Source organism: Symphalangus syndactylus, chromosome 2, assembly GCF_028878055.3.
Source record: "Symphalangus syndactylus isolate Jambi chromosome 2, NHGRI_mSymSyn1-v2.1_pri, whole genome shotgun sequence".
Taxonomy (NCBI): Eukaryota; Metazoa; Chordata; class Mammalia; order Primates; family Hylobatidae; genus Symphalangus; species Symphalangus syndactylus.
This window is the reverse complement of record NC_072424.2, coordinates 17,430,760-17,455,395: the sequence shown is the minus strand read 5'-3', so window position 1 is coordinate 17,455,395 and position 24,636 is coordinate 17,430,760. Positions and strand designations below refer to the sequence as shown.

At 45.3% G+C, this 24,636-nt stretch overlaps 1 long non-coding RNA gene across 2 annotated transcripts in view; it reads left to right on the top strand.

The window, feature by feature from the left end:
* Positions 1-24,636, top strand: part of LOC129465240 (uncharacterized) — a 111,072-nt gene that overhangs the window by 13,202 nt on the left and 73,234 nt on the right. For both annotated transcript variants that reach the window (XR_010117522.1, XR_010117523.1), the window contains exons 2-3: positions 11,525-11,604; positions 12,313-12,479. This is a non-coding gene — a long non-coding RNA (uncharacterized lncRNA). The remainder of the gene's footprint in view (positions 1-11,524; positions 11,605-12,312; positions 12,480-24,636) is intronic.

Genomic DNA, 24,636 nt, shown 5'->3' with positions numbered 1-24,636 from the left:
CACTCTGACCTCTACTCTGTCTCACATCTCCTTCTCTGACCTTCTTGTCTCTGTCTTCCAAGGACCCTGTGTTTACATCATGCCCACCAGGATAATCTTCCCATCTGAGGATCCTTCCCTTAGTCATATCTGCAAAGTCCCTTTTGCCATGGAAGGTCACATTCACATGTTCTGGGGATTAGGATGTAGACATCTTTGGGGGAGTCATGACTCCATCTCCATGCCCTGACAACAGCCACGTGAGTCAGCCGTGTGTTATTATACCCATTTGGCAGATGACAAAACTGACATGTAGCCAGAGATGTAGGTTTTAGAGAGCAAAGGTGAAACTATATTCTTGTTATCCTCCACCTAGTTGTTGCCCTGCCCTCCTGTTATCTCCACACACTTTTGTTGGACAGGTTCATGGGCACCCAGTTACTGATACAAAATTACTGCCATCAGGTTGGGTGTGCATCGCCATAGGCCCAGGAAGCCAGTTTCTCTCTCTGGGTTGGTGCCCATGGTTCTGGACAACTCTGATCTCCTCGACTAGGTCTACGCACCTTTACACACAAATGATTACCACACACCTCTCCTCCGTGGCATTTGTCAGGATTCTACCATTGTTTTTTTTTATACTTTAGGTTTTAGGGTACATGTGCACAATGTGCAGGTTTGTTACATATGTATCCATGTGCCATGTTGGTTTGCTGCACCCATTAACTCGTCGTTTAGCATTAGGTATATCTCCTAATGCTGTCCCTCCCCCCTCCCCTCACCCTACCATTGTTTATGTACCTCTATCATTAATCTCAGCCTTTCCCTTTCAACAGTAAACTCCATGAGGACAGAATACATACTTGCTTTTGCACTCCAGCACCTTGTAGAGAGCATGTGAATGTTTAATAAAAATGTGTTAAACGAATGAATGTTTGCCAGCAGTCAAAGCCTTACAGATGACAAGCAACAATTCCTTTGCCTTGTAGAAGCTGTGGCTGATTGCTTTAGTGTTCCCATCTACTCACTTCCCTGCAGGAAGATTACATGTCCCATTCATTGGCCTGTGACTGCAGGGGCTGCTTCCTGCCCCACTGCCAGGCTTGGCCATGTGACTTGCTTTGGCCAATGGAATGTGAATGTGAATATAACAGAAGTCATGTCTGCGCAGCTCTTAGAGCAGTTCCACGGCTTTGCTCTGCCTCTTGTGCTTTTCCCTTTCCCAAGGGAATACAATATCCAAACTATAAGATACTTTTCCGGCATGTATCCCAGAATGAGAAGACATTAAGGAGTGGAGCCACCGTGTTCACCTTGCAGCTCTCAATATGCATGAGATTGAAGCTGTTGTTGCTGTAAGCCAATAAGATTTGGAGGTTTTCGTTATTGCAGCATAACTTAGCAAATTCTGACAAATACGGAAGTCATTACTGGATAGCTCAGGGCATATCCAGCTTTCCTTCCTCCCCAGTGGTGACCCAGGTTACAGCCCTGGCTCTACCATTTGCAACCTGTGTGATTTTGAGAAAGTCACATTACATCTTTGGCTTCAGATTTTTATACCAATAGATAACAGCTTCTTCTGGCTTCAGAATCAGCGATTCTGGAGATCTAGGCTATTAATTCAACCTTTGACTTCTGTCCTTAATGAATTATCTGCAGATGGTATATGGTGCCAAGGAAGTTGCCCCAGATTTTTAGTATGACAGTTACGTATTCTTGGGCAAACTTTTTATCTCTTTTTGTTTCTAAAAGTCTTCTTATTTGTAAAGGGACAGTTATCACACAATGTTGAGGTATGTCACCTATCTCACAACATGTACTCAATTAATTTAGGTGTCCTCCCCTTTCCCTTAGCTACTTGATCAGAATACATCTTTCCAAGTGTACTTTTTTAGCATCTTGTATGCCCTAAACTTGGGTGCTTTGAGGGAGGGGGTGAAAATCCCTGGAAAAAAAAATGCACAGAAATGTACACAGATGTTCATAGCAGCGTTACTTCTAATAGCCCCAAAGTAAAAACAACAGAAAGGAATATTATTTAGCCATAAAAAGTAATAAAGTACTGATTTATGCCACAACATAGATGAACCTTGAAAAGATTATGCTAAAGGAAAGAAGACAGTCACAGGTGGCCAAACACTATATGATCCTATTTACATTAAATACCCAGAATAGGTAAGCCCAGGGGGATAGAAAGTAGCTCTGTGGTTATCTAATTTACTGGGAGGCAGCAGAGTATGTAGGCATTGAGTGGGAGCGGGAGGGTTGGTGGCTAATGAGTATGAGGTTTCTTTCTGAGGTGATGAAACTGTTTTGTGGTTAAATAATGGTGATGATTGCACAACTTTGTAAATATACTAAAAACCACTGAATTGTACACTTTGCTTTTTTTAAAATCATATACTTTAAAAGTATGGAATGTGTGGTGTGTGAATCATATCTTAATATTGAAAAAAACCCCACAACCTCAGAGGGACGCAGAGGGATGAGTCCCAGGGGCCGCTGGCTGAGGTGGAGGAGCATTGCCACGCCAGCCCTTCTTCTCAGCCTTGTCAGTGTTATCTTGCTTTGTTCTCCTCCTAAATCTCTCTTCTCTTCTGTTGATGCCGCATGCTCCAGCAAGGGGAAAGGTCTCTTGTTGCTTTGCTCAAAGGAAATGGTTAGGAGTTTTCAAAGATCATTTTATTAAAAATTTTAAAAGAGGCCAGGTGTGATGGCTCACACCTGTAATCCTAGCACTTTGGGAAGCCAAGGCGGGTGGATCACCTGAGGTCAGGGTTTCAAGACCAGCCTGGCCAACACGGCAAAACCCCATCTCTACTAAAAATGCAAAAATTAGCCGGGCCTGGTGGTGCATGCCTATAATCCCAGCTACTTGGGAGGCTGAGGCAGGAGAATCACTTGAACCCAGGAGGTGGAGGTTGCAGTGAGCCAAGATCACACCACTCACTGCATTCCAGCCTGGACAACAGAGCGAGCCCCTATCTCAAAAAAAAAAAAAAAAAAAAAAAATTAAAGACGTAGGGAATAAAAATATAAACACATAAAAAGATGGAAGGGTTCTGGAGATTATATTCTGTACACTGAAGTAGCCACAAGCACAGGCCAACTCTGGGTCTTGTGTCCTTCCCACCCCCTCAGCCCTGTCTAGGGGAACTGGCCCTGGAGTCCCACGTGGAAGCTCTGGACAATTTCCTCCGTTCTCCCTTCCCTTTCATGCTGGGCCTGAGCCCTCGCTGGTCATGGTGTAGTGTGAATAGATGGCAATGGGTTGGTGGTCCTCTCCATATAGAACGCCATTTTCTTCCTCCGCAGACCCAGGGACCAAGGCACTGGTGAGTGGGGGAGGGGGGCATTTATGAAGACTCTCAGTTCTTCCTTCCATTCCCCATTCTTCTCCCTACAAGAGAAGGAAGGGTCATTTCCTTACAGTGCTCCACCGACACTTGTCAATGGACCCACTGCAAAGCACCCAGAAAATCATAACTTCTTCTTGCTTCACAGAATACTCTCAGCCCCTCTCTCCCATCTTCAATTTATAGTTTCAAAGATCACCAACTCAATTGTTAGAGTATCCTAGCGAAATAGAAATAATTACTCTCCTCTGTTTTTCGCTTGGATGATTTTAGATTTTAAGATCAAATAATCTTTGCATGTGTTTTGGATTGGTTGGAGTCCTATTGGCCACTATTACATGACCAACTTGAGCTGATAGGACAACTCCCCCACATACAAGAGAGTGGATGGGTAGCACCTTGGGGCCCCTCCAGGGACTGTCATCACCAGTGGGGTGGGGGAGTGTCTGCTTTTCCTTACCAGTCCCCACTTACCTGCGAGGGTTTGGCTGGCGTTATCCAGAGAGACCTTGGGATATGGGAACATGATTTGTCTACTTCTTCAGAGCCCTAGAAGCTTATTTACAAAGCCCTCCAGGTACTGGGTTGAAAGGGCTTGCAGAAAGACGTAAGATGTTCTCAAAACAATCCAAGACCCAGTCAATATTTATAACCCAGGGCTTTAGCTCAGGTGGCTTCATGAGACTATTTGAGCTCCACTTAACTACTGTACATTGATCATCTGTGGGAGCCCTTTTGCCTGCTGGCTCCTTTATCTTTATTATACTGTGCAGTTGGGAATACACTTGACTCTCAAAGGCTCAACTTGTACCTTTCAAAGGAAAAATTTCCACCTTATTTTTAAGCCCTATCTTGTTCCCCTGCAGTCTGAATAAACATTACTCAATAGCTGGAGTTACTTAAGCATCAATCATTTCCATTTCAAGGAGAAGGTAAAGGGAACAAAGATGTAACAGCACAAAAAGATTGAAATTTAACCTCCACCGCTGGGTGCTTTCCAAGCTTGTTCAGATTAGTTCGTCAAAAAAAAGCCCCAGAGAACTGATCTTACCTCAAGTTCACTGAAATTCTCTTTCTCTCAAGGATTACACTTGACTATGAAGCAAGTCATCCTGGAAACCCCAGGCAGGCGATGAACTCGGCTAGTGAGCCATTTTCTTTCTCTGAGTGGTTTCCAGAAACCTTTTACATTCCTCTTATCTTCAATGCACCTTCCCTCAAACAGGTCTCTCGCCTGGCCTCCCCCATACCTCTGTCTAATACAACTCACAGTTCGTGGCCTTCCATTCTCTCTCTCTTTCGATTCTTCCTTTCCCTCCATCCTCCTCTGAAAAATAAAATCATCCTGTATAGAAAAATTGCCCTCCAAAATCTTTCTCCAGTCTCATTGACTTTCCAGATGCCATTTTTGGCTCTGAGATGCAGAAGTCCTCTGCAGAGTGGCAACAGTGTGTGCCTGGGTGTGGTCTCAGACCACCTGTTCGCAACTCCCCCGGGGACCTTGGTAAGCAGCTAAATTCCCCGAACCCTATCCATCTCTACTGAATTAGACTCTGGAAGTAAGCCAGGAAATCTGCATATTAAGCAAGCTCCCCAGGTGATTTTTGGCCCAAGGAAGTTGGGGATCTGCTGTACTGAGGGAGAATATTGGCTTTGGAGTCAGAGAAACCCTTGCTGGGTTCTGTGCTTCACTCTTTGCTAGTGGCATGATTTTTAAAAACAGCTTTATTAAGACAGAATACACATACCATGAAATTCACTCATGCACAAATCAGTGGTTTCTAGTACATTCACAGAGGTGTGCAACCATCACTACAATCTATTGTAGAACAATTCTATCACTCCTAAAAGAAACCCTGTGTCTATTAGCAGTCACTCCCCATTTACCCTTAGGCTCCCAGCCCTAAGCAACCATTAATCTTATTTCTGTCTCTATGGATTTGCCTATCCCAGACATTTCATATCAATGGAATCCTACAAAATATGGTTATTTGTATCTGGCTTCTTCCATTTAGCATAATGTTTTCAAAGTTCATTCGTGTTGTACCATGAATCAGTACTTATTCCTTTTTATGGCTGAGTAATATTCTACTGCATGGATATGCCAGCTTCCATTTATCCATTCATCTACTGATGGGCATTTGAGCTGTTTCCAGTTTGGGGCTATTGGAAATAAGGTTGCTATGAACATTTGTGTACAAGCTTTTGGTATGGAGGCATGCTTTCATTTCTTTTGTGTGAGCTAGGCATGGAATTGCTAGGTCATATGGTAACTTTATATATAACATTTTGAGGAACTGCCAGGTTGTTTTCTGAAGTGACTGCACAATTTTACATTGTTACCAGCAGTCTATAAAGGCTGCAATATCTCCACATCATTGCCAACACATTTATTTTCTATCTTTTTTTTAAATTATAGCCACCCTACTGAGTGCAAAGAGTCATTTCACTGTGACTTTGATTTGCATTTCCCTAATAAATAATAATGTTGAGCATCTCCTATAATGATTGGCCTTTTGTATATCTTCTTTGGAGTACCTAATTTAGGAAGGCATTTAACTCCTCTGAGCTTCAGTTTCCTTGCCTATAAATTGGAGTAACTGACAAGGTGATTAAACTAAATGAGGCAATGAAGTTGGAGTACCTGACACACAGTAGGCACTTAATGAAGGTTAACCTTCCACACCATTGATATTTGAAACATGTCAACCTAGACAGGCTGGAACCATGATAACCAGAATTCCCTTTCCCGTAAGGCTCTGAGTTAGGATTGGCCAGGGGAGACATTAATGGGAACTCTGGAAGACACAGGTGGCTCAGTAGCCACTTCATGCACTGAAGGTTGGCACAGTGCACCATGGGAGCTCGTGCATGCTGCTGCTGCTCTGCTGTCTCACTTTGTTGCCATGAGGCAGCAGGTGCCCCTGCAGCTCTGTCAGCTCCCACTGGATCTGGTCCTCCAACTTCTGTAAGTCCTGGGCCAGGTGTCTGTGCACTTCCATGGCAAAGGGAACAGTTTCTTCAGCAGATCATCTGTGTTATTAAAGGTACATGGGAGACAAGCTTTGATTCCAGTTAGTCCTCATGGATTCCAGCTTATCCGTGCTCCCTTCTATTCACATCCAACTTTTTTTTCCCTCTCTGCTGGGTCTAGCTGACCTATAACGACTTCAGGCTTAACACCAGAGGCAACCACCTTGCATAGATTTTTCCACCAGCTTTTTGTACTGTGTATAGCCCAATTCCTATGAGAAATGCCTGATTCTCTATCACTCAGAGTGATTCTGATTCTCTGATTGAACCTGTCAGATGCAATCACCAAGGGCAGCTGTGGCATCTCCCCAGCTAGAGAAACCAGGGGCTAGGATGAAAGTTGGTCTCCCCAGCAAAAGTAAATGCATGGTGACCTGTAACCATACCAATAACCTCAGGTCTCCCCAGGCAGAGGTAAACCTCCACTAAACCCTCCTGTGTAAGTTTCCTATGAATGCTATAACAAATGACCACTAACCTAAGGGCTTAAAACAACACAAATTTATTACCTGTCAGTTCTAGAGGTCATTAATCCAAAATAGGTCTCATGGGCCAAACTCAAGTTGTCGTCAAGGCCACATTCCTTCTGTAGGCTCTAGGGAAGAATTCATTCCCTCGTTTTTTCCAGCATATAGAGGCTTCCTGCATTCTTTGGCTTGTGGCCTCTTTCTCCATCATCAAAACCAGTAGGTAAGCATCTTCAAATCTCTCACTCTCTTACAATGACCCTCAGGTCCTCTCTATAAGGAGTCTTGCGATTATTCTGGCCTCACTTGGATAATACAGGATAATTTCCCCATCTGCAAAGTCTGTATCTGCAAAGTGCCCTTTCCTATAGTGTGGAATATTCACAGATTTTGAAGATTAGGACTTGCACATCTTTGGGGCTATTATTGAGCTGACCGCATCTCTAGATCCATTCTCCTTACTTCCTCCCTGCTGTTCAGTGCCGTAAGAGACTGATCTGTATGAACTGCATTTACCAGCTCTCTTGCCCTCTTGCTTCTGGTAGGATTTAGCCAACTGGGGGGCACCAGCAAAGATCAGAGAACAGAGGAGTCCCTGATTCTGTGCCTGAGGATTGAATGCATCCCTCTATCGAAGGACACACTCCTGGTGGCCAACCCTTTCCACACAGCTCCAGCTCCACTTTTTCTATTTCCATTTCTTGACCCTCAGGCCTAGGGATGGTAGCAGCTTCCCTGCCTGGCTAGCTCCAAGGTAATGCAACATTCCTTGTTGGTTTCCTTTAACCCTGTACACATCTCTGTAAAAGTTCCTGTTTGGCATAAATGTAACAGCTAAAACTATAAAACACTTAGAATACAACATAACAATAAGTATTCATGACCTCAGGTTTAACAATGGATTCTTAGATATGACACAAAAAACCCCAGTCAACAAAAGAAAAAATAGATACACTGAATTCCATCAAAATTAAAAACTTTTTCACAAAAGAACACTAGCAAGAAAATGAAAAAGACAACCCACAGAATGACAGATCTGACAAGGGTCTAGTATCTAGAACATAAAGAACTGTTACCAATCAACAAAAAAAGACAGACAATCCAATTAACAAATGAGCAAAGACCTTGGATAGGCATTTCTCCAAAGAAGACAGACACACGGCCAACAAGCACATGGAAAGATATTCCCATCATTAGTCATTAGGGAGATGCAAATCCAAACACAATGAGATACCACGTCACACATTCTAGGATGGCCATAATCAAAACAAAATGACAAGTGGGTTGGTGAGGATGTGGAGAGAGTGGAACCTTCATACACTGCGGGTGGGAAGGTAGAATGGTGTGGCTGCTGTGGAAAACAGTTTGGCAGTTCTTCAGTAAATCAAATGTAGAATTACCATGTGATCCAGCAATTCTGCTCCTAGGTATATACCCCAAATAATTGAAAACAGGTGTTCGAATAAAAACTTGCACATGAATGTTCCATTCCATCACCCATGGATCCTCCCAGCCAGCTAAACTTATGAGCAGAAAACACTTGCTTTTAGACCCTCTCATAGCAGACAATGGGTGTAATCGCAAAAAGCCAATGCATGGAGCCTTTGGAGGGGAGGGCTGACCATTGTCCAGGAGTGCTTATCACAACATGACACAAAGTTCAGGGTTTCTGCCAGCTGGGTCATTTCTCAGTATGCTGGAGGGGGCGGAGGTTGCCCTTCACATGCCTAGAGAGGCCCCTGATTTATGGGGCTTTAAGAAGAAAACAAGGTCAAAGGAAAATTGGCTGACCCATTGTGAGCCCAAGTGATTTCAACTAAAACAGACAGAGAAGATGGAGATGATAAAAAAAGGAATTTCAGATTTAGTGTCTGATGCTCCACCTCCTAAAAATAGGCAACCTCCCAGGCTCTATCCTTGGCTTTCTCTTTGCCTTGTCTCTTTTGGAACTCCCTGTTAGATGTTTCTGTGCTAAATATTTCTACCTGCCAGCTACAAACCCTCTGCTGGGAGTCATAGCACACCTCTAAGGCAGCATATTCCAAATTGAACTCCTCTTTCCTTCCTTCATTCACTGTGCTCCTCTTGTCACCACCATCTCCAAACTACTCAGCACCCTGGCCTCCCTATCTGTGATGCCGGCACTGTCACTTCCCCTCACCCTGACTCTGAACCTCCTAGTCTCTGGCATCCACATCCCTTCCATTTCCTGGGACCACAGCCTCACAGCTGCACTGTGCTCAGCATTTAACAGGGACTGTCACACTCAGCCTTCACATTTCCTAGCAAATTGGAAGTGAGGCATCTGACACCATATACCCAACCCGTATTGCCTGCAAAGCCAATGAATCTCTGCTTCCTGGCTCTCCCTATTCCAGTCTACCATTGAACCCAGTGTCCAAGTTCTCTGAAGCCTGGCTCCAAGCTACCTGTCCCCTGCTATAAGCCTTCAATTCATTATCATAGAAATGTTGAAAACTCCATTTCCCTCATTCTGTATCAGAAGTTTCTTGCATATCTATTTTGTGCTGGGCATGGTGTTAGGGACTGGTATTAAAAGAGTGAGCAAGACCCTTAGGGGGCTCATGATCCAATAGGTAAGCTAAGTATGACCTTGTACTATAGGGTGAAAAGGGCTGCAATAGAGAGTGAGGAAGTGAGTATCCTCTGGGACCACAAATAAGGTACCAACCCCAGACTCAGTAAGTCAGGGAAAGCCCCCAGTACCCACAAGATCAAGCCTAGATTCCTCAGCAAGGGTGCGAGCATACCAACACCTGGCCTAGATTCCCTTATCTGGCCTCTAGACTCCTCACATGTCCATGAAGCACCCACAAAGAGGTCCTCCTGCCTCTTTCCAAAGAAGCCAGCACCCTCCTACTTCTAAACATTGTTATTCATTCATCTTTCTCTGGGTTATTCTTGCTCCTCACCTTTACATGTCAAACTCCTACTGAGCCTTTGAGGGCCATAGAAACACTACCTCTTCCCTGAAGCCTTCGCTGGTCTCCAGACTCACACATAATTTCTCTGTGCATTGCCCTTATCATTTTCTACATGGTGTATTGCATGTATCTTCCTTGTGCCACTGAACTCAGTCGGGGCAGGCACATGTCGTTCATCTTTGAGGGCTCCCAAAGGGCCTACCTACCACAATGCCCTGCACTGAGGTGAAGGAGGAGGTGAGTTAAAAGCCCAACAGGGCCGGACACGGTAGCTCACGCCTGTAATCCCAGCACTTTCGGAGGCCGAGGTGGGCGGATCATGAGGTCAAGAGATTGAGACCATCCTGGCCAACATGATGAAACCCTGTCTTTACTAAAAATACAAAAATTAGCTGGGCGTGGTGGTGCACCCCTGTAGTCCCAGCTACTCGGGAGGCTGAAGCAGGAGAATTGCTTGAACCAAGGAGGCAGAGGTTGCAGTGAGCCAAGATCGTGCCACTGCACTCCAGCCAGGCGACAGAGCAAGACTCTGTCTCAAAAAAAAAAAAAAAAAAAAAAAAAAGAAAGGCCCAACAGGATTTCGTTGTTTACGCTGAAATATGAATGGGTTACACATGGTAGATTTGAACCATTCTGTGTGCACTGCATACTTGTACTAACATCCTCTGTCCACTCATCTGCTTTCTCATTGGTCTGGGAAAAAGTTAAGGTAAGTCATGTTAGTCTATGTGTCTTGGGGCCTTGAGCTACACCTTGTAGGTCTGCAGTAAACATTTCCTGATCCCCAACCAAGAGCAAAAATGTCAAAGTCTTTCACATTACCCTTGTTAAGACTAAATTAAGGCTCTTGCAAATATAATCACATCTTTCTCTTTCATACATTTGGTGAGGGAGGGAGAACTGGCTTTTATTCTGGGATCATTGCTCTCCATTTGTCCACCCACCGCTAAATCTTCACCTCCTAAACCAGTTCTGTTTGGACTGGCCATCAGCCCAATCCATACAACCTTCCTTCCCTTCCCTCTTCTCACACTTGGGCCTCTCACCTTGGCTTTACTTTGGAGAAAGTTTAAAAGGCTGGTCTCCTCCGTCCCCTTTAATAATATTACGTTATCTTGATCAGCATTTGTATTTCACATTGTAAGATTCTGGCCTGAATTCTGACTTCACTGGGGAAGGGGAGTGAGTTGGAAAGAGGATTGTTGATGACGGCGATATTTTATTACATATGATGGTCATGGGTTAGACGTTCAGCTCGTCAAGCTGGAGGCTGGGGGTGGGGAAGGGGAGAGGACACTAAATATCATGAAGTCACAGTGCAAAATATTTTTCAAGGAGACATCAAAGCCCTTTTCCATGCTGTCTTGCCTTGACCCCATTTCACACTGGCAAAACACAAACTCAAATTAAAATAAAAATACCAGGCCAGCTCTATTTAGCCAGTTGGGCTGCTGGGCTAAGTGACTGACTTTATTAAAATCGCCAAATGCAAACATTCCAAGATTTATTTTCCTTGCTTATAATTTTTCTGCCTTTCCACTGGTGGGCTGTTTATTTCTAATAATTTGGTAGGAAAAAACATTGGCTCATACCAGTGGAGGTCTTATATGCCAAGCTGCAAACCAGAGCACATTTTACTGAGGAATAAAACCCCTGGAAAACAGGCTCCAGGGGGGCCCGCTGAGGGCAAATTTACAAGCGTAGTACAATTGACGCCATTATAATTAGTTCCCCCCAAAAGTCTTATTTTTCAGGGCAGAGATCCGACTCTTTCTCTTTACACATGAGTATCTCCGGACTAGAGCAAGAACATTACGGAGGGTGAGTCATAGACCGGCTTTGGGCTTTAAAGACTAACGCAGATCCTATAAATCTAACCCACATTCTTTTACTGGGAATGACCGACTTTTATGAAAACCAAGGATTGTAAATCAGAAACCTAAATAGCTTACTTTGCAGCAGATAAACACTGATTTATGTAGTGAGGGAGCCCTAAGTTAACCCTTTCATGGGGCCACAGCGGACCTGAAGGTATGTGTGCGGTGGGGGTGGGTTCCATCCAGCACTGGTGTTCCTTTCTAAACACTGCACGGTGGAGGGGAGACATGCCACATGTTTATCTCCAGCAGACTGAGGTGGGAGGCAGGAGGAGTGCGTCTTCTTGAGCCAAGTGAGCTTCCTACTGATCCATCTCAGCTGGGTGCACGCTAAGCAGACAAGATTTGGCCCCTGATTATTTCAAAGGACAATCTCCAACTTGAAGTGACACACACACCAGGGCTAACCTAGAAGGGGCTTCTGCACGCGTGCTTGTATGCGAGCCTATTGTAGCCTGGGCTTCTAATCATCAGCTGTGTAATCTCTGACAAAGCACCAAACCTCTGCGGACCTCAACCCCCTCGTCAGCAAAATGGTGCACCTGGCATATCATAAGGATTAAATAGGACAGTTTTGTAAGGTGCTTAAAACAGTGCTGGACTCACGCTAGGCACAATATATATTAGCCAGTATTATTCCTATTGTTACTAGAGCCACTGGTTATGTAGACCAGGCTTCTCAAACTACTGCGCACACAAGTCGCCTAGGGACCGAATTAACGTGCAGCCCTGATGCAGCCGCCTGAGACCCGCCTTTGCAGCAGCCTGCCAGGAGGTGCTGACGCTGCCGGCGCCTGGACCGCGCGTTGAACAGTGCAGGTGAGCAGCTCGCCTAACGCACAAGCCACGCCCACTCCCTTTCTCGTTCGCTTCTCATTGCAACTCCTTCCGCCGCGTGGACAGGTTCAGCATTCTCGGAGTCGATGTCATTATTCGCCGTCGACGCGAACCTCGGCAAAGAGACGGGTCTTACCGGTCTCCGAATCTTCTCGGGCCCTAAGCGCGCGGCCCCGCACCCGGGTGCAGCCGGCGCGGTCCCACGTGTCCCTACCGCGAGCCGCTCCCCGCGTCCCTGCCGCCGCCGCGCGCTTATCTCTGCCTGCCCGCCCCGCCCCGCCCCGCCCCGCCCCGCCGTTCCCGCGCAGCCCTGGGTCGGCCTCGCGCTTCTGTGTTTAAACAAGGCTCGCCCTTGTGTTGCCCACTTCAACTTTAAAGGGAAACAGGGCCCGCTGATCCCGGGAGGGGGAGAAGGACATCTATCATTTTTATGTGGCATTTCAAAGGAGGAGGCCTAGGCAGTCCAGAGACAAAGGCCCGCTGCGGGGTTAATGGAGAACCCCCATTTAATCATTAACGCTTAATACTAAACCCGCCCAGAGGAGGCCCGCCTGAGGGGGGTGCAGAGGGTCGCCGGGAGGCCCTGGCTCAGCGCTTGGGGGCTGAGGGGCCCTATGGGGGTCGGACGGGTTCAGGGCTGTCGTGGGTTTGCTATGGTGTTGGGGCTCCGGGGCCATCCTTGCAGAAGGGGGTTTCTGCTGAAGCTCAGGGTGGGAGCGTGAGAAAGGAGGGAGTGGTCACCGAGGAGGCACCAACTGGGGAACTGAGCCTTTCCACGGGCTCCCCTTGCCCTGGGAAGGTGAAAGCATTAGTTTACTTTCTAGGGCCGACCTCAGATCCGAGTAAACCACGCAAATCCATGCGCACCTGGCCTGTGGTCCCCTGCGAATGTGGGGCCTCCACACTGCTTTCTCCTTCTGCCAGGGCTGTGACATGGGCATCCCCAGGCTCTTTGGAGCGCCCGTCCCCACGCCGCTCAACCCCAGCACTGATGCATCCCCAGACTCTGACATATGCTGATGCCCCCCACCCTCAGGTGCCCACCTCCCACCCCTCTGTCTGCCCCAGCTCCCCAGCCTTATCACATTTTAATCATTTACCTGGAGCTGGGAATCAGCTGCCTCCTCACTGTTTTCCCAAGTGCTTGAACAAAGCCTGGCATTGCACAGTGAGAAAGTCATTTCCTTTCCAATGCCCCTCCAAACCTGAGGAGGAGGAGGAGGAGCAGAAAACGTGGCCAGCACAGGCTTTGACCCCTGCTGGGCACGTGTTCAGCCTTTTCTTAAAGGAGGGGAGCAGACCTCAGGCCCTAAACTGACCCTGGTTTCTGGCCAGAATTTAATACGCACCGTAGTGTGTTAGCTGCCTTCTACTTAACTTTTAATTTTTTTTTGTATTGAAGTTTAGCACCATCAGTGATGTTAACTGGATGTAAAACAGAGTGAATCATCACAAACTGAACAACCTGTGAAACCAGCACCCAGATGGAGAAACAGAATTTGCTAATTTTGAATTCACAAAACAGAATTTTTCTGGGCTCCCGGATGCCCCTCCCCCGCCCCTGTCCACTCTCTATCCCTCCTTCCAGAAGAGCAGCCACTCTCCGAACTCCCAACAGAAGATAATTTTGCCTGCGTTTAGTTTTCCATCAGTCATTTAAATGGACTCACCTGGGCTCAGCTTCGCTCCCTCAACCTGTTGTTGGTGATTTCCATGTGTGTTCAGTGGTACGTAGTTGTAGATTTTTCATTCCCATTGCTGAAGAGTATTCATTGTTTATTTTTATGGTGACTTTCTACGTGTAATACACAGATGCTGGTTTTATATTTACCTCCATCTCTACATGTTCAAATTATAAAACAATAAAACAAATCGAGTTCATTTAAAAAATCAAACACAGCCCTGGTGGAACACAGATACCACAGGAGTAGTGAGGACGGTGCGTGAGTCGTGAAGATGTGGCATTTCAACCTAGTAATTTAGAGAGATGGGGCTTCTGATCCTGTGCACATGCCTGGGTTGGGCCAGTTTTAAAACTTGTCAAATGGGAGCTTAATAGAGTCTCCTGGGGGCTCCCTTGCAGGCCCGGCACCACGGTGGCATCCCCCCGTTGCAGCTCCCTGGTATGTCTTAAAAGGAACCATTGGGCATACAGGTGTGGACTCCAGGACCTCTCCCAAAGCACTCCTGTGGTAGAAGTGGGTGGGCCTGCCTTAGGGCTCTCAGGACACACTGCTGACCTTTCCTGCCTCCCTGTGGGAAAATTCCCCAGGAGGAGATAAGATCAGTATAGTTAGGGCCTTGCAGGGGGCCTCCTGCACCAGGAGCAGGATAGAAGGAAACAGTTCAGATCTGGCTTAAGCCAAGTGCCTACCCCTATCCACCAACCCCCACCCCCAGGGCTCTGTCTCCAACTGGAGTTCCTGCAAATCCTGCTCTCCTTTCCCTGCTGAGGGAGAGACCCTCCTGGAAATAGCACCCAGCCAGGATCCCCTGGGGGCTGTAAGCAAAGGAAGCCTGAGAGAAACTTGAGCCCTTGCTTTGGGCTCAATTCTCTCAGTTTGGTGTAGATTTCAGTTTCTCCCTCAAGAGAGGAAAAGTAACTCACAGACCCTAAGGAGAGATGATACTGACTTGTTTACCTTCAGATAGTGCTTTGAAAGTCCTGTTGACTCATTCATCTTGGAGATCCGATCACCCTGCGGTTGATCTCCCACACTTACTAGGCTAAGAAGAAAGACGTCTCTTCTCTCCTTACAAACCCAAATTTGAATCCCAGCTCCCCGTCTCTTCATACCTCCATGACCTTTTGCAAGTCCCTTAACCTCTCCCAACCTTAATTTCCTGGTGTGTAATGTGATGGTAATAGTACACTCCTTGCAGGTCACTGGTGAGAACTCAATGGGCTGGTGCTGTCCAAGCATTTGGCAAAAAGCAGCTCACTAAGCAGTGTTGGGCTCCATATGTGCAAAAAGAGGAACAGAAAAAAAGCCTCACTTTGAACCCAAAATGTCTAGTTTTTAACCCCAGTTTTGGGTGCTTCTTCATTCCAGTTCAGTTTTTTCTTTGAACAGAAGAGAGAAATGAGAGAAAAAGGCAGAGCTCTGCTTGTCATACCAAGGTGATTCCGGCTGGCTTAGGGTCTCAGGTTCCACCTGCAGTGTGATCCTCCCGGGGCTTATTTATTTCCAGTGTAGCCTTCAAGATGCTTCCTAAGGGCTATCTTGGCACCCTCAGCAAAGGCCCCAAAGCAGGATTCTAGCGCATACCTGCCGCAGGATGGTGCCTCTGCTACTTGGGAAACCTTACTCCCTACCCCCTAAGGATCACGTGTTCTATTCTGGGACTCACAAACATTATTAGACATTTCTGATGCTTAAAAGAAAAAATCCAAGTTCAATTCCAAAAAAATTATGTGCAACAATTGGGTTTTCCTGTCTTGAACCGAGATTAACCAACTCGACATCATTTGCCTGGGATTTTCCTGGTTTTAGCACTGAAATTCCCCATCCCAAAACACCTCCAGTCTCAGATAAACCAGGATAATGGATCACCCTACCCAAATGGCTTCATCACATTCTGCTCTGGTTATTTTCTGCCTCACCCTAATTAATAGCTACCTTTATTAAGCAGAGACTCTGCTAAGCACATTTCCTACATAATTTCACCTGACTTTCCTAATAATCCTATGAAGTAAATATTATTAATATTATTATTATTATTATTGAAACTAGCATACTTCCCTGTTTCTGTGCTAAACAATACTGAGACTAGGAAAAATAATTTAGCTGCTTGCTCTAGGAAACACTTCCTGCTGGAAAACAAAGCTGCTGCCCTGTTTTCTTATCAAGACCAAAAGCTTGCTAATCATTACTCACTCTTAAGACCCTAGCCTCACTGTGCACACTGATCAAAAGGTCCAGTCTTTCAAGAGCTGCCTTAAAATCACACAGCTCAGAAGAGAAAGCCCTGTCAATACCCTTCTTTCTACTCCTACCTTCTGAGACAGTGCAGGTAGTGGGCACCCTACCTTCTAGTATACTTTCCTGAGGTTCTTTTTGAGAAGTCAGCTGTCAGCATTATTTCCCTAGTTTTAATGATGAGGCATCTGAAGCTCAAAGAGATGAAGCATCTTTTATGATGAACAATGAGTACTTACTGGTTTTGCTGGTTGAGTCCCTCTCAGGGTTAGCCAGTTCCCCAAAACAGCAAACCAGTTTCCCAAAAGAACTCACACGAGCAGACCAACCAATCCCAACCACACACCCCCAACCCCCTCCTCTATGGGGCTCTCACACTCTGGGCCACCGTTCTCCTGTCCTAACTACCTCAGGGCCAGGAAGCAGACAACTAGGGACAGCCCTACACCCCAGAGCCCACTGGAATGATGCACACCAGCCAGGCCTCTGCCTGCTGGGCCTGACTTACCTGTTTGCTCCCTTGGAAACCACAATAAAGTTTCCTGCCCATTTCCCCCTCCCCCTCCCCCTCCTGCCAGGCCCTGGTGCTTCCCCCAGTGCCCACCCCCATTCCGTATACCCCCTGCCGCATAGTGTGTCCTGCCCCATCTTCTGGGATCTGTGAGTGTAGCACAATTTCTTTTCAACAGCAGCCATCTCCTGATCTGTTGGCCTCACCATACCTGATTAATAATAAAACTTTCCTTTTAAAATACTTGTGCCTGAGGGACAGAGGGCAGCTCTGGTCACGTGGGTCACAGCTAATGAAATCCAACCCTGCTCTGCTGCTCTGTGGCCATGGTGGCACCCTGTGTGACATCACCAGGCCGGGCCATGCTGGGCTGAGGCTGAGGGCTGCTGACAAGTGTCCTTTGCGCAAAACCACCCATTCCTGTGGGCTGCAAGCTCCTTTTCTGCCCAAGTCCATAAGAGTCCAAGCCAATCATCCTGTTCAGCTCTGCACCCGCCGATGACCTCTGAGCACTGCTGTGTGCCCAGCAGGCCTGACACAGCCCCTGCCTCATGGGACCACCAATTGGAGGGTACGCCAGGCAGCAACTCCCCAGCCCCCAGTTTCTATGTTTCTGTATTAGTCTATTCTCACAGTACTAATAAAGACATACCTGAGACTGGGTAATTTATAAAGGAAAAAGGTGTAATTGACTCACAGTTCCACATGGCTTGGGAGGCCTCACAATCATGGTGGAAGGTGAATGAGGAGCAAAGTCATGTCTTACATGGTGGCAGGCAAGAGGGCATATGCAGGGAACTCCCCTTTATAAAACCATAAAATCTCGTGAGACTTATTCACTATCACGAGAACGGCATGAGAAAAACCCGCCCCCATGATCCAATCACCTCCCTCTTGGCCCCTCCTCCAGTTCAACATGAGATTTGGGCAGGGACACAAATCCAAACTATACCAAGCTGTCATAAGAAAGTACCACAGATAGAGTGGCTTAAACAACAGAGATTTATTTTCTCACAGTTATAGAGGCTAGAAGTCCAAAATCAAGGCATTGGCAGGGCTAGTTTCTCTCAAGACTTCTCCCCCTGGCTTAAAGATGGCCACCTTTTCGCAGTGTCTTCACATGGTGTCCCTCTGTCTGTGCATGCTTCTGTTGTCTTTCCATGGGTCCAAATTTCCTCTTCTTATAAGCACACCAGTCACATTGGATTAAGGCCCACCCTGAAGGCTTCATTTTAGCTTAATTACCTCTCAGAAGATTTTTTCTTCAAACATGGTTCGGTTCTAAGGTGCTGAGAGTGAGGACTTCAACGTCTAAATTTGGGGCAGGGACACACTTCAGCCCATGACAGGTGGTGTATGCACAGGTCAGCTCAAGCACACAAGATGGAACACAAGTGAGCAAGTGGCTTCTATGTGAGGAAGGTAGAGAAAATTCCTCAAGTCTATAAGGCTCAGGATGGGATCCATCACCTTGGGGCAAAATGTCCAGCTCTAGTCCGCTTCTGCCATGTCCTGGCCACAGAACCTCAGGTGGTACGCCTCTTCTCAAAGCCATGCCATGCTTTCATTGTTTCAGGAGGGAGAATGATCATGGTCTCGGAGGCTGACGGTGAGGGGTTAACAGTGTAATTTGTGTGTAGCAGTTCCACCAGCTGACATTTGTGAGAATGACAACTTTGAATGACAACTTCCTTTTTAATTTTTTTTTCTAATTTATTTTTGCTTCCCTTTAGTGAGCTGTAGGGAAACTTTTGGCATTTTCCCTGTCTCCTGGGGTTTGTTTTAAAGTCCAAGTGCTTAGTAAATGTCAGCAGTTGGATTTAAAGATTCTTGGTAAAACCAGCTTCCAGAGACGCAAATGTGCTCATAGATTTGTAAATGATTAGAAAACTGTCAAGTGCAGTAGAAAGTAGCCATTGGGATTATTTTCCAAAGGTCTTAGATGTCTCCACCACTCTGCCTCTTTCCATGAGCTACTTAAGCTCACCCTCTGTTACCTACTGAATGAATGTTTGTTCCCCTCAAATTTATGTTGAGATCCTAAACCCTGACGTGATGGTATTAAGAGGTGAAGTCTTTTTCTTTTTTTTTTTTGAGATGGAGTTTCACTCTTGTTGCCTAGGCTGGAGTACAGTGGCGTGATCTCGGCCCACTGCAACCTCTGCCTTCTGGTTTCAAGTGATTCTCCTGCCTCAGCTTCCCGAGTAGCGTGGCCTGGCTAATTTTTGTATTTTTAGTAGAGACGGGGTTTCGCCATGTTGGCCAGGCTGGTCTTGAACTCCTGACATCGTGATCCACCCACTTTGGCCCCCCAAAGTGCTGGGATTACAGGCATGAGCCACTGCGCCCGGCCGAGGTGAAGTCTTTAGGAGTTGAATTAGGTCATGAAGGTGAAGCCCTCATGAATGGGATTAGTGCTCTTAGAAGAGATACAAGAGGCTAGGCACGGTGGCTCATGCCTGTATTCCCAGCACTTTGGGAGGCTGATACAGACGGATCACTTGAGGTCAGGAGTTCGAGACCAGCCTGGCCAACATGGTGAAACCCCGTCTCTCGTAAAAATACAAAAATCAGTTGGATGCAGTGGTGCATGCTTGTAGTCCCAGCTACTTTGGAGGCTGAGGCATGAGACTCACTTGAACCCAGGAGGCAGAGGTTGCATTGAGCTGTGATTGCACCACTGCACTCCAGCATGGGTGACTGAGTGAGACTCAGTCTGAAAAAAAAAAAAAAAAAAAAAGAGAGAGAGAGATACAAGAGCTTCCTGTCTCTGCTCTCCCCCATGTGAGAACACTGCAAGAAAACAGCCATCTGCAAACCAGGAAGAGGGCCCTCACCAGAACCTGACCATGCTGGCATCCTGATCGCAGACTTCTAGCCTTCAGTATGTGATAAATACATTTCTGTTGTTTAAGCAACCCAGTCTATCACAATTTGTTACAGCAGCTGGAACTGACTAAGGCACCCTCTCCACTGGCATTTCTCAAGGAAATATGTAGAAAAGCAAGACCCATTCCTGTCCTGAGGAGTTAGCATGGACTGGGGGAGGCCAGATGGTAAAGCAATCAGCAAACAAGATAGAATGAGGTTTTCTTACCCCAGAAAATGCCACTTGACACCGTGAGCAATCTTATAGAGGGTAATTTTAGATCTTATTACCCAGTAGGGGTGACTTGAGAGCAGCAATATCCCTTGAGCATCTCTAGACTAGGGAGAATGAAAGGCAATCCAGGTGACATGGGAAACGCTGGAGAGGTGGTGAAGGAAAGGGAGGACACAGAGAACTGGTGTGGAGACATGTTTGCCTGGCACATGGCAAGAAGGAGAGTGGCAGAGAAGACCAAGAAGGAAGCTGTGGCTTGAATGCCAAGTTGGGGCATCTGGACACACCTCCTTAAGTAACAAAAACTAAAATCAGTATTCAGTAGAAATTGTCCTCATCTAAGTTGGGTTTTTGGATGATAACTCAAGCACCTAGCAGAGTGGACTAAAGGGGAACAGCACTAAGCAGGTGGCCCAGCTGGAGGTGTGCCATTGGTTCAGAGAAGAGGAAGGGAGAAGCTGGTTTGGGTAGAAGAGAGGCCCTAAGATAACTTCTGAGAGTGTGGGACTCCTTTGCAAAAACAGAGAAGCTGCCACAGACCCCATTTTTTGGGGAAAAACCCTCTGTTTTCCTTCTGGAACCCCAGGAATTAAAAGCAGATAGATTCCTCTTAAAACTGGTTTTGTCTTTCAGCTATGCTTGTTATTAGGCCCTAGAAACTGTATGTTTTCCTAGCCCTGTTTCTTGAAGGGCTCCACCCTGAGGCCAGTAATCCAATTAGGAGATTGGCAAATGAAAAATCTTACAACTACTGGATCTTCTTCTGTCCATCTGTGTAACCATGTGTGTGTTATGTGTGTGATGGTTATATTAAAAAGAGCTCTAGTAAATTGGCTTAAATAAAATTAAGTGCTTAGATCAAATATTTTTTGAAGGAAAAATAAAAGCTGTAATGCCTTTTAGTTCATAAGACTTTAATCTTTGAGAAATAAAAACAGTTTTAAAGATAATTGGTAAAATATAAATGTCTTCAAAATGTAAATATGTGGCCTAAATTATGCGGATCAGATACTAGGTTTGCTGAGTATTTTAAGCTTATAACCTCTTCTTTGGCTTTTGAGAACTGTTTGACTAGCCTGTTTTACAATTTGGTAAGGCTTGGGGACATGTGAAATTAACCACGCCCTTAACTATGCTGGAAAGAGTCAGACTTTATGTGCACTGAGTACGTAATTAAAATAACTCACCAGGTTTTAAATTAAAATTTAAAATTGCTAAGAGTTGCCGTTATAACATGCAATTGAAACTACTGAAAAGAGATTTACATGCAAAATGTGCAAGGAAAGTAAAATGTGTTTTGAGTAAAAGATTATAAAAAGACATGGGAGTGTAAAGTTTTGCCTAGTTTAGAGGGTTAAAGGATTGTTTTGAATTAGATAAGATAATGCTGAAGGTTTAAGCAAATGGTGGAAATCTTGCAAAAAGAAACTCTGTGTGAACATATTGACTAACCTCAAAAAGGTATCATATGGATTTTCCGTAAATTGAGCATTGAAATAAAAGCAAACAAGGTTTTATTAACGCACTGACTTGCTCTTTAAGAAAAATAGTAAACAATAATGAAAGGTTTTTGTCTTTTAAAAAATTATTGAGGCATCAATTTGACTAAATAAAATGACTTACAGTAATCTGGAATTCTACTTCACAGTATCAAGTGCTTTGAACCTCTAACATATTTAACAGTCTTCCCAAAATCAAATTGAGTTTCAAGGTTGTCTTTCCTGACCCCTAACTTTTGGATGCTACAGAGGGCCCCTGGAGCATCTGAAGGAGAGGTAAACAAGATTATTTGACATGTTTAGTCACATGGGATTGCCAAAATAAAAATAATGTTTAACCTTCTTCAGGCTATATTTTAGTGAATAATGTTAATATATGTTCCAAAATTGTATGGGATTTCTAAAAATCTAATGTCTGAGTATATGCTATTGATCATAATTAAGGTTATTATGGTAAGCTATTGTAAACCATAGAAATAACCAAATTTCTTTGTCAATCATGTTTTTGACTGTAACTACCCTGGACATTTTGTCATTCACAGACGATTGTTGTCATGCTTTGATCCTTTTCAAAAGCTATAGGACTTTGACAGGTGCTCTCAAATGCACCTGGTTTCTGATAGCTTTGGAGATTGTGACATTGGAATAGAGGGAAATATACAGGACTCATGAAGAGCTGAAATGCTTATGAATATCAAGCAGAATAAGAGTTAACTGAAGAGACTGAAGTATCAGAAAATTGAAGTAATTTTTTAACCTTTTTGCTTAAAACATTGCTGACCTTTATTTTTTCAGAGCCAAGGAAACTTTTTTGAGCTATCTACAGCTTCTAACATGAGTAAGGTATACTCTTGTAAACAAAATTTGGAGCATAATTTTTTCTCTCTGCTTTGTTTCTCTAGATTTGGAAACTGTTTGTGAGTATTCTTAAGTTATGGGAATACAGTTATTTGGATCAATGCAATAAGAATCTATTTTCTTTTGCAACAGGGTGCAATTGGAGAAACAGGTTGTTTTACCAAGGCTTTGACTGGAAGTGTGTGCTTCCCTTTAAGGAATTGAGCTTGACTTGCAAAGCCAATAAAATCCCCTTGGGAAAACTGGCCTCATACCTTGTCAAAACAGTTCCTATACAGGGTTCCTAACCTGTGGTGAGTAAACAATGTCATGTTCTAACAGGCCCAGGAGCCCCATGTTGTCTTGGAACCTGAAGAAGACAGGGATTTATCCAACTCATAGGTATTTGAGGGTACAAACCCACAGCTAGGCTCGGCTTTAAAAGGTCTTATCTGAGATTCCTTGTGGAATGGAGTTCCATCAAAGCCAATTTAAAAAGCCTACTTGAAGGATAATTATTCTTGTTGCACTTTATGCAAATGATCAAGCCAGGACTGAAGTTTATTTTGAAAACAACTCAGTCCTATCATGAATTGTTTTGACAAAAATGTGGACTGAAGGGACCAAAATCATGTTTCAAAACTTATCATATACTTGTCATTGAATTCTAATCTCAGTTGTTTTTAAGTTTTTGCTTACATTTTAGACTAACACTGCTTATTCCTGTGAACTAACCAGTGGTCTCTGGCTGCAGCTTAGAAGAAACAGAAGGGATGGGTAATGTAAAAATCTGGACCAACATTCTAGTTCTGAGCAATAATCCTGCAAATACTGCCGGGTGATAGGAGTAAATAGGGTGCCTATTACCTGGAGGTTTCTTTGTTTGGGAAAATAAGACCAATGGAGCTAACCAAAGCCAAGCCCCATGCACCCAACTCCTAGCAAGCATAACTACAGCCACCAGTTATCTGGGCATTCCAGCAGCCTCAGGATTTTTAAGCTGTCCTTACCCCCTTGTTTCATTTTGATACATGTCTTCTGATAACCTGGTTTGTCTCTTCTTGACTTCAGGCCCTCAGGCTCCAAAAGGTCATGCAATTGGAGCCTTGGATAATGGCTCCCATTCACCAAGTTCCTTTAGATAAGCCTCTGAGGGAGATCTGACTGCTGTTTTCCCAAAACATCGCCCCCTGTCAGCAGGAAGCAGTTAAGATTGGTCTTCGTCCCTATTCTAATGGCAGTGAGATATACCTCTTCAGAGGGGGGACATGAGAGTGGCAGGAGGCAGCCAAATGCCTAGGCCGACAGGTGCAGGTCCCAGTGAATCCCCACCTCCAAGCCAAAGAGAGTTTAAAGCCTGAAAGCCAAGCTACAAGTCAACCCCTCAGACCAGACTGAGAACTTGTCTCCTGTTTGGCATGCTTTCCTCTGATTGATCCCCACCCTTCACCTATGTTACCTATACCTGCTCTTTCCTAACTGGTTTTCTACACTGCCATACCCAACTTTGAGTGGTGTCTTCACTTTAACCTTTTCTGCATACTCACAAACCAATCAGCATGCAGTCTCCATTCTGAGTCCATAAAAGGCCCCAGACCCAGCCACACGGTGGGGACTTTCCCACCTTCAGGTTGGGGAACTACCCCCGCCCCCCATCCCTTCTTTGCTCAAAGCTTTCATTTTGCTTAATAAATTCTACTCCACTTAATCTCTGGTGTCTGCACACCTAATTCTTCCTGGCTTTAAGACAAGACCTCAGACCTAACTGAGCTAAGAAGCTAAGGACCACAACACTGCCACTTCCCAGGCTTGGAGGATAGCATGAACTCCAGAACTCACCAGCACTGGAAGAGTCCATAGCTCTTCTCTGAGCAGACTGTGCTGCTTCAGGATAAGAGCAGAGCTCCTGTCTTTTCCCCAGGTGAGCCCGCCCAGAGCGTGCTTTGTTTTTCAAAGCCTCAGGAGCAAGAAATGCAGAATTAAAGCCAACAGCTCAGTTCTGACTGTGATATCAGGCTGTGTTTGTCCCCTAACCATATACAAACATGCCCTGCCCTTGCACACCCAGTGTCTGCCTGGGCTGTGTTCTGAGCCCTTGCAGTCAGCTCAGCCCACGGTGGCAAAACAAACACACAGGGCAATTCTGCAGAGAAGAGCTGCCTAGGGGCATTTGGGCCCAGAATTTATTTGAAGAAATGTGGGAGAAGCCACTGCACTCTCCCCAGAGTTCCTGCAAACACAGCATTCATGGCTGTGAGGACTGGGATGG